Raw genomic sequence first — 18,700 nt, 5'->3', positions numbered from 1 at the left:
CATTACTACAGTATGTTCTATAGAGGTGTACCACCCCAACAGGATACATTACTACATTACTACAGTATGTTCTATAGAGGTGTACCACCCCAACAGGATACATTACTCCAGTATGTTCTATAGAGGTGTACCACCCCAACAGGACACATTACTATATTACTACAGTATGTTCTATAGAGGTGTACCATCCCAACAGGATACATTACTACATTACTACATTATGTTCTATAGAGGTGTACCATCCCAACAGATACATTACTACAGTATGTTCTATAGAGGTGTACCATCCCAACAGGATACATTACTACATTACTACAGTATGTTCTATAGAGGTGTACCATCCCAACATGATACATTACTACAGTATGTTCTATAGAGGTGTACCACCCCAACAGGATATATTACTACATTATGTTCTATAGAGGTGTACCACCCCAACAGGATACATTACTACATTATGTTCTATAGAGGTGTACCACCCCAACAGGATACATTACTACATTACTACAGTATGTTCTATGGAGGTGTGCCATCCCAACAGGATACATTACTACAGTATGTTCTATAGAGGTGTACCACCCCAACAGGATACATTACTACATTACTACAGTATGTTCTATAGAGGTGTACCACCCCAAAATGATACATTACTACAGTATGTTCTATAGAGGTGTACCATCCCAACAGGATACATTACTACATTACTACAGTATGTTCTATAGAGGTGTACCATCCCAACAGGATACATTACTACATTACTACAGTATGTTCTAAAGAGGTGTACCATCCCAACAGGATACATTACTACAGTATGTTCTATAGAGGTGTACCATCCCAACAGGATACATTACTACAGTATGTTCTATAGAGGTGTACCATCCCAACAGGATACATTACTACAGTATGTTCTATAGAGGTGTACCATCCCAACAGGATACATTACTACATTTCTACAGTATGTTCTATAGAGGTGTACCACCCCAACAGGATACATTACTACAGTATGTTATATAGAGGTGTACCACCCCAACAGGATACATTACTACAGTATGTTATATAGAAGTGTACCACCCCAACAGCATACATTACTACATGATGTTCTATAGAGGTGTACCACCCCAACATGATACATTACTACATTACTACAGTATGTTCTATGGAGGTGTACCATCCCAACAGGATACATTACTACATTTCTACAGTATGTTCTATGGATGTGTACCATCCCAACAGGATACATTACTACATTACTACATTATGTTCTATAGAGGTGTACCATCCCAACAGGATACATTACTACAGTATGTTCTATAGAGGTGTAGCATCACAACAGGATACATTACTACAGTATGTTCTATAGAGGTGTACCATCCCAACAGGACACATTATTACATTACTACATTATGTTCTATAGAGGTGTACCATCCCAACAGGACACATTACTACATTACTACAGTATGTTCTATAGAGGTGTACCATCCCAACAGGACACATTACTACATTACTACAGTATGTTCTATAGAGGTGTACCACCCCAACAGGATACATTACTACATTATGTTCTATAGAGGTGTACCATCCCAACAGGATACATTACTACATTATGTTCTATAGAGGTGTACCACCCCAACAGGATACATTACTACAGCATGTTCTATAGAGGTGTACCATCCCAACAGGATACATTACTACAGTATGTTCTATAGAGGTGTACCATCCCAACAGGATACATTACTACATTACTACAGTATGTTCTATAGAGGTGTACCACCCCAACAGGATACATTACTACAGTATGTTATATAGAGGTGTACCATCCCAACAGGATACATTACTACAGTATGTTCTATAGAGGTGTACCATCCCAACAGGATACATTACTACATTATGTTCTATAGAGGTGTACCATCCCAACAGGATACATTACTACAGTATGTTCTATAGAGGTGTACCATCCCAACAGGATACATTACTACAGTATGTTCTATAGAGGTGTACCATCCCAACAGGATACATTACTACAGTATGTTCTATAGAGGTGTACCATCCCAACAGGATACATTACTACATTACTACAGTATGTTCTAAAGAGGTGTACCATCCCAACAGGATACATTACTACAGTATGTTCTATAGAGGTGTACCATCCCAACAGGATACATTACTACAGTATGTTCTATAGAGGTGTACCATCCCAACAGGATACATTACTACAGTATGTTCTATAGAGGTGTACCATCCCAACAGGATACATTACTACATTACTACAGTATGTTCTATAGAGGTGTACCACCCCAACAGGATACATTACTACAGTATGTTATATAGAGGTGTACCACCCCAACAGGATACATTACTACAGTATGTTATATAGAGGTGTACCACCCCAACAGGATACATTACTACAGTATGTTATATAGAAGTGTACCACCCCAACAGCATACATTACTACATGATGTTCTATAGAGGTGTACCACCCCAACATGATACATTACTACATTACTACAGTATGTTCTATGGAGGTGTACCATCCCAACAGGATACATTACTACATTTCTACAGTATGTTCTATGGAGGTGTACCATCCCAACAGGATACATTACTACATTATGTTCTATAGAGGTGTACCATCCCAACAGGATACATTACTACAGTATGTTCTATAGAGGTGTAGCATCACAACAGGATACATTACTACAGTATGTTCTATAGAGGTGTACCATCCCAACAGGACACATTACTACATTACTACATTATGTTCTATAGAGGTGTACCATCCCAACAGGACACATTACTACATTACTACAGTATGTTCTATAGAGGTGTACCATCCCAACATGACACATTACTACATTACTACAGTATGTTCTATAGAGGTGTACCACCCCAACAGGATACATTACTATATTATGTTCTATAGAGGTGTACCATCCCAACAGGATACATTACTACATTACTACAGTATGTTCTATAGAGGTGTACCATCCCAACAGGACACATTACTATATTATACAGTATGTTCTATAGAGGTGTACCATCCCAACAGGATACATTACTACAGTATGTTCTATAGAGGTGTACCATCCCAACAGGATACATTACTACATTATGTTCTATAGAGGTGTACCACCCCAACAGGAAACATTACTACAGTATGTTCTATAGAGGTGTACCATCCCAACAAGATACATTACTACATTATGTTCTATAGAGGTGTACCACCCCAACAGGATACATTACTACAGTATGTTCTATAGAGGTGTACCATCCCAACAGGATACATTACTACAGTATGTTCTATAGAGGTGTACCACCCCAACAGGATACATTACTACAGTATGTTATATAGAAGTGTACCACCCCAACAGCATACATTACTACATGATGTTCTATAGAGGTGTACCACCCCAACATGATACATTACTACATTACTACAGTATGTTCTATGGAGGTGTACCATCCCAACAGGATACATTACTACATTTCTACAGTATGTTCTATGGAGGTGTACCATCCCAACAGGATACATTACTACATTACTACATTATGTTCTATAGAGGTGTACCATCCCAACAGGATACATTACTACAGTATGTTCTATAGAGGTGTAGCATCACAACAGGATACATTACTACAGTATGTTCTATAGAGGTGTACCATCCCAACAGGACACATTACTACATTACTACATTATGTTCTATAGAGGTGTACCATCCCAACAGGACACATTACTACATTACTACAGTATGTTCTATAGAGGTGTACCACCCCAACAGGATACATTACTACATTATGTTCTATAGAGGTGTACCATCCCAACAGGATACATTACTACATTATGTTCTATAGAGGTGTACCACCCCAACAGGATACATTACTACAGCATGTTCTATAGAGGTGTACCATCCCAACAGGATACATTACTACAGTATGTTCTATAGAGGTGTACCATCCCAACAGGATTCATTACTACAGTATGTTCTATAGAGGTGTACCACCCCAACAGGATACATTACTACATTACTACAGTATGTTCTATAGAGGTGTACCATCCCAACAGGATACATTACTACATTACTACAGTATGTTCTATAGAGGTGTACTACCCCAACAGGATACATTACTATATTATGTTCTATAGAGGTGTACCATCCCAACAGGATACATTACTACATTACTACAGTATGTTCTATAGAGGTGTACCATCCCAACAGGACACATTACTATATTATACAGTATGTTCTATAGAGGTGTACCATCCCAACAGGATACATTACTACAGTATGTTCTATAGAGGTGTACCATCCCAACAGGATACATTACTACATTATGTTCTATAGAGGTGTACCACCCCAACAGGAAACATTACTACAGTATGTTCTATAGAGGTGTACCATCCCAACAAGATACATTACTACATTATGTTCTATAGAGGTGTACCACCCCAACAGGATACATTACTACAGTATGTTCTATAGAGGTGTACCATCCCAACAGGATACATTACTACAGTATGTTCTATAGAGGTGTACCACCCCAACAGGATACATTACTACAGTATGTTATATAGAAGTGTACCACCCCAACAGCATACATTACTACATGATGTTCTATAGAGGTGTACCACCCCAACATGATACATTACTACATTACTACAGTATGTTCTATGGAGGTGTACCATCCCAACAGGATACATTACTACATTTCTACAGTATGTTCTATGGAGGTGTACCATCCCAACAGGATACATTACTACATTACTACATTATGTTCTATAGAGGTGTACCATCCCAACAGGATACATTACTACAGTATGTTCTATAGAGGTGTAGCATCACAACAGGATACATTACTACATTACTACATTATGTTCTATAGAGGTGTACCATCCCAACAGGATACATTACTACAGTATGTTCTATAGAGGTGTACCATCCCAACAGGACACATTACTACATTACTACATTATGTTCTATAGAGGTGTACCATCCCAACAGGATACATTACTACAGTATGTTCTATAGAGGTGTAGCATCACAACAGGATACATTACTACATTACTACATTATGTTCTATAGAGGTGTACCATCCCAACAGGATACATTACTACAGTATGTTCTATAGAGGTGTACCATCCCAACAGGACACATTACTACATTACTACATTATGTTCTATAGAGGTGTACCATCCCAACAGGACACATTACTACATTACTACAGTATGTTCTATAGAGGTGTACCACCCCAACAGGATACATTACTACATTATGTTCTATAGAGGTGTACCATCCCAACAGGATACATTACTACATTATGTTCTATAGAGGTGTACCACCCCAACAGGATACATTACTACAGCATGTTCTATAGAGGTGTACCATCCCAACAGGATACATTACTACAGTATGTTCTATAGAGGTGTACCATCCCAACAGGATACATTACTACATTACTACAGTATGTTCTATAGAGGTGTACCACCCCAACAGGATACATTACTACAGTATGTTATATAGAGGTGTACCATCCCAACAGGATACATTACTACAGTATGTTCTATAGAGGTGTACCATCCCAACAGGATACATTACTACATTATGTTCTATAGAGGTGTACCATCCCAACAGGATACATTACTACAGTATGTTCTATAGAGGTGTACCATCCCAACAGGATACATTACTACAGTATGTTCTATAGAGGTGTACCATCCCAACAGGATACATTACTACAGTATGTTCTATAGAGGTGTACCACCCCAACAGGATACATTACTACAGTATGTCCTATAGAGGTGTACCATCCCAACAGGACACATTACTACATTACTACAGTATGTTCTATAGAGGTGTACCACCCCAACAGGATACATTACTACATTACTACAGTATGTTCTATAGAGGTGTACTACCCCAACAGGATACATTACTATATTATGTTCTATAGAGGTGTACCATCCCAACAGGATACATTACTACATTACTACAGTATGTTCTATAGAGGTGTACCATCCCAACAGGACACATTACTATATTATACAGTATGTTCTATAGAGGTGTACCATCCCAACAGGATACATTACTACAGTATGTTCTATAGAGGTGTACCATCCCAACAGGATACATTACTACATTATGTTCTATAGAGGTGTACCATCCCAACAGGATACATTACTACAGTATGTTCTATAGAGGTGTACCATCCCAACAGGATACATTACTACAGTATGTTCTATAGAGGTGTACCATCCCAACAGGATACATTACTACAGTATGTTCTATAGAGGTGTACCATCCCAACAGGATACATTACTACATTACTACAGTATGTTCTAAAGAGGTGTACCATCCCAACAGGATACATTACTACAGTATGTTCTATAGAGGTGTACCATCCCAACAGGATACATTACTACAGTATGTTCTATAGAGGTGTACCATCCCAACAGGATACATTACTACAGTATGTTCTATAGAGGTGTACCATCCCAACAGGATACATTACTACATTACTACAGTATGTTCTATAGAGGTGTACCACCCCAACAGGATACATTACTACAGTATGTTATATAGAGGTGTACCACCCCAACAGGATACATTACTACAGTATGTTATATAGAAGTGTACCACCCCAACAGCATACATTACTACATGATGTTCTATAGAGGTGTACCACCCCAACATGATACATTACTACATTACTACAGTATGTTCTATGGAGGTGTACCATCCCAACAGGATACATTACTACATTTCTACAGTATGTTCTATGGAGGTGTACCATCCCAACAGGATACATTACTACATTACTACATTATGTTCTATAGAGGTGTACAATCCCAACAGGATACATTACTACAGTATGTTCTATAGAGGTGTAGCATCACAACAGGATACATTACTACAGTATGTTCTATAGAGGTGTACCATCCCAACAGGACACATTACTACATTACTACATTATGTTCTATAGAGGTGTACCATCCCAACAGGACACATTACTACATTACTACAGTATGTTCTATAGAGGTGTACCATCCCAACAGGACACATTACTACATTACTACAGTATGTTCTATAGAGGTGTACCACCCCAACAGGATACATTACTACATTATGTTCTATAGAGGTGTACCATCCCAACAGGATACATTACTACATTATGTTCTATAGAGGTGTACCACCCCAACAGGATACATTACTACAGCATGTTCTATAGAGGTGTACCATCCCAACAGGATACATTACTACAGTATGTTCTATAGAGGTGTACCATCCCAACAGGATACATTACTACATTACTACAGTATGTTCTATAGAGGTGTACCACCCCAACAGGATACATTACTACAGTATGTTATATAGAGGTGTACCATCCCAACAGGATACATTACTACAGTATGTTCTATAGAGGTGTGCCATCCCAACAGGATACATTACTACATTATGTTCTATAGAGGTGTACCATCCCAACAGGATACATTACTACAGTATGTTCTATAGAGGTGTACCATCCCAACAGGATACATTACTACAGTATGTTCTATAGAGGTGTACCATCCCAACAGGATACATTACTACAGTATGTTCTATAGAGGTGTACCACCCCAACAGGATACATTACTACAGTATGTCCTATAGAGGTGTACCATCCCAACAGGACACATTACTACATTACTACAGTATGTTCTATAGAGGTGTACCACCCCAACAGGATACATTACTACATTACTACAGTATGTTCTATAGAGGTGTACTACCCCAACAGGATACATTACTATATTATGTTCTATAGAGGTGTACCATCCCAACAGGATACATTACTACATTACTACAGTATGTTCTATAGAGGTGTACCATCCCAACAGGACACATTACTATATTATACAGTATGTTCTATAGAGGTGTACCATCCCAACAGGATACATTACTACAGTATGTTCTATAGAGGTGTACCATCCCAACAGGATACATTACTACATTATGTTCTATAGAGGTGTACCACCCCAACAGGAAACATTACTACAGTATGTTCTATAGAGGTGTACCATCCCAACAAGATACATTACTACATTATGTTCTATAGAGGTGTACCACCCCAACAGGATACATTACTACAGTATGTTCTATAGAGGTGTACCATCCCAACAGGATACATTACTACAGTATGTTCTATAGAGGTGTACCACCCCAACAGGATACATTACTACAGTATGTTATATAGAAGTGTACCACCCCAACAGCATACATTACTACATGATGTTCTATAGAGGTGTACCACCCCAACATGATACATTACTACATTACTACAGTATGTTCTATGGAGGTGTACCATCCCAACAGGATACATTACTACATTTCTACAGTATGTTCTATAGAGGTGTACCATCCCAACAGGATACATTACTACATTACTACAGTATGTTCTATAGAGGTGTACCATCCCAACATGATACATTACTACAGTATGTTCTATAGAGGTGTACCACCCCAACAGGATACATTACTACAGTATGTTCTATAGAGGTGTACCATCCCAACAGGATACATTACTACAGTACTACAGTATGTTCTATAGAGGTGTACCACCCCAACAGGATACATTACTACAGTATATTCTATAGAGGTGTACCATCCCAACAGGATACATTACTACAGTATGTTCTATAGAGGTGTACCACCCCAACAGGATACATTACTACAGTATGTTCTATAGAGGTGTACCACCCCAACAGGATACATTACTACAGTATGTTCTATAGCGGTGTACCACCCCAACAGGATACATTACTACAGTATGTTCTATAGAGGTGTACCATCCCAACAGGATACATTACTACAGTATGTTCTATAGAGGTGTACCATCCCAACAGGATACATTACTACAGTATGTTCTATAGAGTTGTACCACCCCAACAGGATACATTACTACAGTATGTTCTATAGAGGTGTACCATCCCAACAGGATACATTACTACATTACTACAGTATGTTCTATAGATGTGTACCATCCCAACAGGATACATTACTACATTACTACAGTATGTTCTATAGAGGTGTACCACCCCAACAGGATACATCACTACAGTATGTTCTATAGAGGTGTACCATCCCAACAGGATACATTACTACAGTATGTTCTATAGAGGTGTACCACCCCAACAGGATACATTACTACATTACTACAGTATGTTCTATAGAGGTGTACCACCCCAACAGGATACATTACTCCAGTATGTTCTATAGAGGTGTACCACCCCAACAGGACACATTACTATATTACTACAGTATGTTCTATAGAGGTGTACCATCCCAACAGGATACATTACTACATTACTACATTATGTTCTATAGAGGTGTACCATCCCAACAGATACATTACTACAGTATGTTCTATAGAGGTGTACCATCCCAACAGGATACATTACTACATTACTACAGTATGTTCTATAGAGGTGTACCATCCCAACATGATACATTACTACAGTATGTTCTATAGAGGTGTACCACCCCAACAGGATACATTACTACATTATGTTCTATAGAGGTGTACCACCCCAACAGGATACATTACTACATTATGTTCTATAGAGGTGTACCACCCCAACAGGATACATTACTACATTACTACAGTATGTTCTATGGAGGTGTGCCATCCCAACAGGATACATTACTACAGTATGTTCTATAGAGGTGTACCACCCCAACAGGATACATTACTACATTACTACAGTATGTTCTATAGAGGTGTACCACCCCAAAATGATACATTACTACAGTATGTTCTATAGAGGTGTACCATCCCAACAGGATACATTACTACATTACTACAGTATGTTCTATAGAGGTGTACCATCCCAACAGGATACATTACTACATTACTACAGTATGTTCTAAAGAGGTGTACCATCCCAACAGGATACATTACTACAGTATGTTCTATAGAGGTGTACCATCCCAACAGGATACATTACTACAGTATGTTCTATAGAGGTGTACCATCCCAACAGGATACATTACTACAGTATGTTCTATAGAGGTGTACCACCCCAACAGGATACATTACTCCAGTATGTTCTATAGAGGTGTACCACCCCAACAGGACACATTACTATATTACTACAGTATGTTCTATAGAGGTGTACCATCCCAACAGGATACATTACTACATTACTACATTATGTTCTATAGAGGTGTACCATCCCAACAGATACATTACTACAGTATGTTCTATAGAGGTGTACCATCCCAACAGGATACATTACTACATTACTACAGTATGTTCTATAGAGGTGTACCATCCCAACATGATACATTACTACAGTATGTTCTATAGAGGTGTACCACCCCAACAGGATACATTACTACATTATGTTCTATAGAGGTGTACCACCCCAACAGGATACATTACTACATTATGTTCTATAGAGGTGTACCACCCCAACAGGATACATTACTACATTACTACAGTATGTTCTATGGAGGTGTGCCATCCCAACAGGATACATTACTACAGTATGTTCTATAGAGGTGTACCACCCCAACAGGATACATTACTACATTACTACAGTATGTTCTATAGAGGTGTACCACCCCAAAATGATACATTACTACAGTATGTTCTATAGAGGTGTACCATCCCAACAGGATACATTACTACATTACTACAGTATGTTCTATAGAGGTGTACCATCCCAACAGGATACATTACTACATTACTACAGTATGTTCTAAAGAGGTGTACCATCCCAACAGGATACATTACTACAGTATGTTCTATAGAGGTGTACCATCCCAACAGGATACATTACTACAGTATGTTCTATAGAGGTGTACCATCCCAACAGGATACATTACTACAGTATGTTCTATAGAGGTGTACCATCCCAACAGGATACATTACTACATTACTACAGTATGTTCTATAGAGGTGTACCACCCCAACAGGATACATTACTACAGTATGTTATATAGAGGTGTACCACCCCAACAGGATACATTACTACAGTATGTTATATAGAAGTGTACCACCCCAACAGCATACATTACTACATGATGTTCTATAGAGGTGTACCACCCCAACATGATACATTACTACATTACTACAGTATGTTCTATGGAGGTGTACCATCCCAACAGGATACATTACTACATTTCTACAGTATGTTCTATGGAGGTGTACCATCCCAACAGGATACATTACTACATTACTACATTATGTTCTATAGAGGTGTACCATCCCAACAGGATACATTACTACAGTATGTTCTATAGAGGTGTAGCATCACAACAGGATACATTACTACAGTATGTTCTATAGAGGTGTACCATCCCAACAGGACACATTACTACATTACTACATTATGTTCTATAGAGGTGTACCATCCCAACAGGACACATTACTACATTACTACAGTATGTTCTATAGAGGTGTACCATCCCAACAGGACACATTACTACATTACTACAGTATGTTCTATAGAGGTGTACCACCCCAACAGGATACATTACTACATTATGTTCTATAGAGGTGTACCATCCCAACAGGATACATTACTACATTATGTTCTATAGAGGTGTACCACCCCAACAGGATACATTACTACAGCATGTTCTATAGAGGTGTACCATCCCAACAGGATACATTACTACAGTATGTTCTATAGAGGTGTACCATCCCAACAGGATACATTACTACATTACTACAGTATGTTCTATAGAGGTGTACCACCCCAACAGGATACATTACTACAGTATGTTATATAGAGGTGTACCATCCCAACAGGATACATTACTACAGTATGTTCTATAGAGGTGTACCATCCCAACAGGATACATTACTACATTATGTTCTATAGAGGTGTACCATCCCAACAGGATACATTACTACAGTATGTTCTATAGAGGTGTACCATCCCAACAGGATACATTACTACATTACTACAGTATGTTCTATAGAGGTGTACCATCCCAACATGATACATTACTACAGTATGTTCTATAGAGGTGTACCACCCCAACAGGATACATTACTACAGTATGTTCTATAGAGGTGTACCATCCCAACAGGATACATTACTACAGTACTACAGTATGTTCTATAGAGGTGTACCACCCCAACAGGATACATTACTACAGTATATTCTATAGAGGTGTACCATCCCAACAGGATACATTACTACAGTATGTTCTATAGAGGTGTACCATCCCAACAGGATACATTACTACAGTATGTTCTATAGAGGTGTACCACCCCAACAGGATACATTACTACATTACTACAGTATGTTCTATAGAGGTGTACCACCCCAACAGGATACATTACTACAGTATGTTCTATAGAGGTGTACCACCCCAACAGGATACATTACTACAGTATGTTCTATAGCGGTGTACCATCCCAACAGGATACATTACTACAGTATGTTCTATAGAGGTGTACCATCCCAACAGGATACATTACTACATTACTAGAGTATGTTCTATAGAGGTGTACCACCCCAACAGGATACATTACTACAGTATGTTCTAAAGAGGTGTACCATCCCAACAGGATACATTACTACATTACTACAGTATGTTCTATAGAGGTGTACCATCCCAACAGGATACATTACTACAGTATGTTCTATAGAGGTGTACCATCCCAACAGGATACATTACTACAGTATGTTCTATAGAGGTGTACCATCCCAACAGGATACATTACTACAGTATGTTCTATAGCGGTGTACCACCCCAACAGGATACATTACTACAGTATGTTCTATAGAGGTGTACCATCCCAACAGGATACATTACTACAGTATGTTCTATAGAGGTGTACCACCCCAACAGGATACATTACTACAGTATGTTCTATAGAGGTGTACCATCCCAACAGGATACATTACTACAGTATGTTCTATAGAGGTGTACCATCCCAACAGGATACATTACTACAGTATGTTCTATAGCGGTGTACCACCCCAACAGGATACATTACTACAGTATGTTCTATAGAGGTGTACCACCCCAACAGGACACATTACTACATTACTACAGTATGTTCTATAGAGGTGTACCATCCCAACAGGATACATTACTACAGTATGTTCTAAAGAGGTGTACCACCCCAACAGGATACATTACTACATTACTACAGTATGTTCTATAGAGGTGTACCACCCCAACAAGATACATTACTACAGTATGTTCTATAGAGGTGTACCATCCCAACAGGATACATTACTACAGTATGTTCTATAGAGGTGTACCACCCCAACAGGATACATTACTACAGTATGTTCTATAGAGGTGTACCACCCCAACAGGATACATTACTACAGTATGTTCTATAGCGGTGTACCACCCCAACAGGATACATTACTACAGTATGTTCTATAGAGGTGTACCATCCCAACAGGATACATTACTACAGTATGTTCTATAGAGGTGTACCATCCCAACAGGATACATTACTACAGTATGTTCTATAGAGTTGTACCACCCCAACAGGATACATTACTACAGTATGTTCTATAGAGGTGTACCATCCCAACAGGATACATTACTACATTACTACAGTATGTTCTATAGATGTGTACCATCCCAACAGGATACATTACTACATTACTACAGTATGTTCTATAGAGGTGTACCACCCCAACAGGATACATCACTACAGTATGTTCTATAGAGGTGTACCATCCCAACAGGATACATTACTACAGTATGTTCTATAGAGGTGTACCACCCCAACAGGATACATTACTACATTACTACAGTATGTTCTATAGAGGTGTACCACCCCAACAGGATACATTACTCCAGTATGTTCTATAGAGGTGTACCACCCCAACAGGACACATTACTATATTACTACAGTATGTTCTATAGAGGTGTACCATCCCAACAGGATACATTACTACATTACTACATTATGTTCTATAGAGGTGTACCATCCCAACAGATACATTACTACAGTATGTTCTATAGAGGTGTACCATCCCAACAGGATACATTACTACATTACTACAGTATGTTCTATAGAGGTGTACCATCCCAACATGATACATTACTACAGTATGTTCTATAGAGGTGTACCACCCCAACAGGATATATTACTACATTATGTTCTATAGAAGTGTACCACCCCAACAGGATACATTACTACATTATGTTCTATAGAGGTGTACCACCCCAACAGGATACATTACTACATTACTACAGTATGTTCTATGGAGGTGTGCCATCCCAACAGGATACATTACTACAGTATGTTCTATAGAGGTGTACCACCCCAACAGGATACATTACTACATTACTACAGTATGTTCTATAGAGGTGTACCACCCCAAAATGATACATTACTACAGTATGTTCTATAGAGGTGTACCATCCCAACAGGATACATTACTACATTACTACAGTATGTTCTATAGAGGTGTACCATCCCAACAGGATACATTACTACATTACTACAGTATGTTCTAAAGAGGTGTACCATCCCAACAGGATACATTACTACAGTATGTTCTATAGAGGTGTACCATCCCAACAGGATACATTACTACAGTATGTTCTATAGAGGTGTACCATCCCAACAGGATACATTACTACAGTATGTTCTATAGAGGTGTACCATCCCAACAGGATACATTACTACATTACTACAGTATGTTCTATAGAGGTGTACCACCCCAACAGGATACATTACTACAGTATGTTATATAGAGGTGTACCACCCCAACAGGATACATTACTACAGTATGTTATATAGAAGTGTACCACCCCAACAGCATACATTACTACATGATGTTCTATAGAGGTGTACCACCCCAACATGATACATTACTACATTACTACAGTATGTTCTATGGAGGTGTACCATCCCAACAGGATACATTACTACATTTCTACAGTATGTTCTATGGATGTGTACCATCCCAACAGGATACATTACTACATTACTACATTATGTTCTATAGAGGTGTACCATCCCAACAGGATACATTACTACAGTATGTTCTATAGAGGTGTAGCATCACAACAGGATACATTACTACAGTATGTTCTATAGAGGTGTACCATCCCAACAGGACACATTATTACATTACTACATTATGTTCTATAGAGGTGTACCATCCCAACAGGACACATTACTACATTACTACAGTATGTTCTATAGAGGTGTACCATCCCAACAGGACACATTACTACATTACTACAGTATGTTCTATAGAGGTGTACCACCCCAACAGGATACATTACTACATTATGTTCTATAGAGGTGTACCATCCCAACAGGATACATTACTACATTATGTTCTATAGAGGTGTACCACCCCAACAGGATACATTACTACAGCATGTTCTATAGAGGTGTACCATCCCAACAGGATACATTACTACAGTATGTTCTATAGAGGTGTACCATCCCAACAGGATACATTACTACATTACTACAGTATGTTCTATAGAGGTGTACCACCCCAACAGGATACATTACTACAGTATGTTATATAGAGGTGTACCATCCCAACAGGATACATTACTACAGTATGTTCTATAGAGGTGTACCATCCCAACAGGATACATTACTACATTATGTTCTATAGAGGTGTACCATCCCAACAGGATACATTACTACAGTATGTTCTATAGAGGTGTACCATCCCAACAGGATACATTACTACAGTATGTTCTATAGAGGTGTACCATCCCAACAGGATACATTACTACAGTATGTTCTATAGAGGTGTACCATCCCAACAGGATACATTACTACATTACTACAGTATGTTCTAAAGAGGTGTACCATCCCAACAGGATACATTACTACAGTATGTTCTATAGAGGTGTACCATCCCAACAGGATACATTACTACAGTATGTTCTATAGAGGTGTACCATCCCAACAGGATACATTACTACAGTATGTTCTATAGAGGTGTACCATCCCAACAGGATACATTACTACATTACTACAGTATGTTCTATAGAGGTGTACCACCCCAACAGGATACATTACTACAGTATGTTATATAGAGGTGTACCACCCCAACAGGATACATTACTACAGTATGTTATATAGAGGTGTACCACCCCAACAGGATACATTACTACAGTATGTTATATAGAAGTGTACCACCCCAACAGCATACATTACTACATGATGTTCTATAGAGGTGTACCACCCCAACATGATACATTACTACATTACTACAGTATGTTCTATGGAGGTGTACCATCCCAACAGGATACATTACTACATTTCTACAGTATGTTCTATGGAGGTGTACCATCCCAACAGGATACATTACTACATTATGTTCTATAGAGGTGTACCATCCCAACAGGATACATTACTACAGTATGTTCTATAGAGGTGTAGCATCACAACAGGATACATTACTACAGTATGTTCTATAGAGGTGTACCATCCCAACAGGACACATTACTACATTACTACATTATGTTCTATAGAGGTGTACCATCCCAACAGGACACATTACTACATTACTACAGTATGTTCTATAGAGGTGTACCATCCCAACATGACACATTACTACATTACTACAGTATGTTCTATAGAGGTGTACCACCCCAACAGGATACATTACTACATTATGTTCTATAGAGGTGTACCATCCCAACAGGATACATTACTACATTATGTTCTATAGAGGTGTACCACCCCAACAGGATACATTACTACAGCATGTTCTATAGAGGTGTACCATCCCAACAGGATACATTACTACAGTATGTTCTATAGAGGTGTACCATCCCAACAGGATACATTACTACATTACTACAGTATGTTCTATAGAGGTGTACCACCCCAACAGGATACATTACTACAGTATGTTATATAGAGGTGTACCATCCCAACAGGATACATTACTACAGTATGTTCTATAGAGGTGTACCATCCCAACAGGATACATTACTACATTATGTTCTATAGAGGTGTACCATCCCAACAGGATACATTACTACAGTATGTTCTATAGAGGTGTACCATCCCAACAGGATACATTACTACAGTATGTTCTATAGAGGTGTACCATCCCAACAGGATACATTACTACAGTATGTTCTATAGAGGTGTACCACCCCAACAGGATACATTACTACAGTATGTCCTATAGAGGTGTACCATCCCAACAGGACACATTACTACATTACTACAGTATGTTCTATAGAGGTGTACCACCCCAACAGGATACATTACTACATTACTACAGTATGTTCTATAATAATAATAAATAATTGGTCATTTAGCAGACGCTCTTATCCAGAGCGACTTACAGGAGCAATTAGGGTTAAGTGCCTTGCTCAAGGGCACATCGACAGATTTTTCACCTAGTCGGCTCGGGGATTAGAACCAGCGACCTTTCGGTTACTGGCACAACGCTCTTAACCACTAAGCTACCTGCCGTTCTATAGAGGTGTACTACCCCAACAGGATACATTACTATATTATGTTCTATAGAGGTGTACCATCCCAACAGGATACATTACTACATTACTACAGTATGTTCTATAGAGGTGTACCATCCCAACAGGACACATTACTATATTATACAGTATGTTCTATAGAGGTGTACCATCCCAACAGGATACATTACTACAGTATGTTCTATAGAGGTGTACCATCCCAACAGGATACATTACTACATTATGTTCTATAGAGGTGTACCACCCCAACAGGAAACATTACTACAGTATGTTCTATAGAGGTGTACCATCCCAACAGGATACATTACTACATTACTACAGTATGTTCTATAGAGGTTTACCATCCCAACAGGATACATTACTACATTACTACAGTATGTTCTAAAGAGGTGTACCATCCCAACAGGATACATTACTACAGTATGTTCTATAGAGGTGTACCATCCCAACAGGATACATTACTACAGTATGTTCTATAGAGGTGTACCATCCCAACAGGATACATTACTACAGTATGTTCTATAGAGGTGTACCATCCCAACAGGATACATTACTACATTACTACAGTATGTTCTATAGAGGTGTACCACCCCAACAGGATACATTACTACAGTATGTTATATAGAGGTGTACCACCCCAACAGGATACATTACTACAGTATGTTATATAGAAGTGTACCACCCCAACAGCATACATTACTACAGTATGTTCTATAGAGCTGTACCATCCCAACAGGATACATTACTACATTACTACAGTATGTTCTATAGAGGTGTACCATCCCAACATGATACATTGCTACAGTATGTTCTATAGAGGTGTACCACCCCAACAGGATACATTACTACATTATGTTCTATAGAGGTGTACCACCCCAACAGGATACATTACTACATTACTACAGTATGTTCTATAGAGGTGTACCACCCCAACAGGATACATTACTACAGTATGTTATATAGAGGTGTACCACCCCAACAGGATACATTACTACAGTATGTTATATAGAAGTGTACCACCCCAACAGCATACATTACTACATGATGTTCTATAGAGGTGTACCACCCCAACATGATACATTACTACATTACTACAGTATGTTCTATGGAGGTGTACCATCCCAACAGGATACATTACTACATTTCTACAGTATGTTCTATGGAGGTGTACCATCCCAACAGGATACATTACTACATTACTACATTATGTTCTATAGAGGTGTACCATCCCAACAGGATACATTACTACAGTA

This window comes from Coregonus lavaretus (genome assembly GCF_964263955.1).
Source record: "Coregonus lavaretus genome assembly, chromosome: 12".
Lineage (NCBI taxonomy): Eukaryota > Metazoa > Chordata > Actinopteri > Salmoniformes > Salmonidae > Coregonus > Coregonus lavaretus.
This window is presented reverse-complemented; position numbering follows the sequence as displayed.